Here is a 1,712-nt window from a genome sequence, read left to right on the forward strand (position 1 = left end):
TACGTCTCTCACTATTAACTATTCGATAAGTCCTATCCGTCCTAGTTTCGGAATCGTGGTTAGTGTACCTGCAGATAACCACAATATATATATCCAATGAACCTTTCATGCCAGCATGTCATGAAAGCGTCCCCATTCATTACTGTTCACTATAGAAACAGCATCTGTACAATTACCGCCATACAGACAACGTTAACATACGTTATCGAATAACGTATTCACGGGGGGACCGCAAAATGCGGGGGTATGAACAGCGATCGCCATACCCTGCGCCGAACCATCTACTCCCAATGTAGTTAACCAAAGTTGATACATTGGCAGCATCTCAAGTAAGCCACTGCTTGAGAAACAGCGTTCGGTTCGCATCACCGACAGGAAGGCCAAGCTCCCTCAGTTGGCTGAGGATCCTTACCTTCTTACCTCACGATCGAAGCTGTCATTACAAAAAGTAAAGTTGAGTTGTACAGGAATTTAAATTTCCACAGAAAAGTAATGCTGGAAGTTAGAGTCATATATATATAGCCACCTCTAATTCCCTTAATAACATTACCCTAGGGCTTACGTACTATACATAATCCTTAACGAACCAACGTAGTTCGCAAATACTTGATTGACCAATTTTTATACTATAAATTATTATTATTTTTTTAAGGCTAAATATATCTCCAGGGTACACTTGTTAGCTCTGATACCATGTAACATCCTGAAAATTTTACCCAGAAATCACGCGCTAAGAATTCCGTATTCAAGAACCGTTCCACCGAAACCCTAAATTTTCCGGCACCCCAATCTAATCGCAGTCACGCCATCCTTTCTCCTAGTGCCGCGCGCGAGCGCCGCGCGCGCGTGACCGACCAGCCGCGGTCACCGCCGTGAAATTCGCCGCGCGGTCGCCGCCGCGAATTCCGCCGGCACGCGTCGTCCTTTTCCCTGTTTTCTTTTCCATTCTTTTCTCCCTTCTTCCTATTCCTTTTTCCTTTTTCCCCTTTTTCCTATTTCCTTCTTCCCTTTTTCTTTTTCTCCTCTTCTTTTCTCTCCTCCTTCCTCCCCCCCTGTTTCCTCCTCCCTCCTCTGCCACCCGACCACGCGCTTGCCACGGCCAAGCGCACGCGCCCGCCCGCGCGCCCCGCGTGCCCCGCGTGCTCACGCGCCACGCGCCGCGGCGCCCGTCGCCCGTGCCTCGCCCCTGGCCCGCGCCACGCGTGCCGTGCGCGCACACGTCCGCGCCCGGCGCCGCGACGCCGCGCCGCCCGCCGAGCCGCCGCCGCTGCTGCGCCGAGCCGTCCGCCGCTGCCACACCCGCCCCGACGCGCCGCACGCCGCCACAGTCCTGTGCTCGCCCGCACGCCACGCCACGACGAAAACAAACGGACGAACGCCATTACGGCGCCCCGCACCGCTCGCTGGCTCCCCCCTCACCGGCCACCACCGCCCACCGCCCCGGCCGCCTATAAAAGGGGCCGAGGGGCACCTCGGCACCCCCCACAGCCTGCCCCGCCACCTGGCCCCTCGCCTCCACCGCCCTAGCGCCGCCACGCCGAGCTCCAGTACCCGCCGCCACCGGCCTCCGCCGCCCCGCCTGCACACACCGTCCCGGGCCGAGGTGAGGCCGGGGATCGGTTCCCCTCACCCTCCCCTTCCTTTTCCCCCTCTCACCCGAGCCGCCCCGGGTCCCAGGTGGCCGGATTTGGCCGCCGGCGCCCCCCCCCACT

Source organism: Panicum hallii, unplaced genomic scaffold (assembly GCF_002211085.1).
Source record: "Panicum hallii strain FIL2 unplaced genomic scaffold, PHallii_v3.1 scaffold_184, whole genome shotgun sequence".
NCBI classification, from domain to species: domain Eukaryota; kingdom Viridiplantae; phylum Streptophyta; class Magnoliopsida; order Poales; family Poaceae; genus Panicum; species Panicum hallii.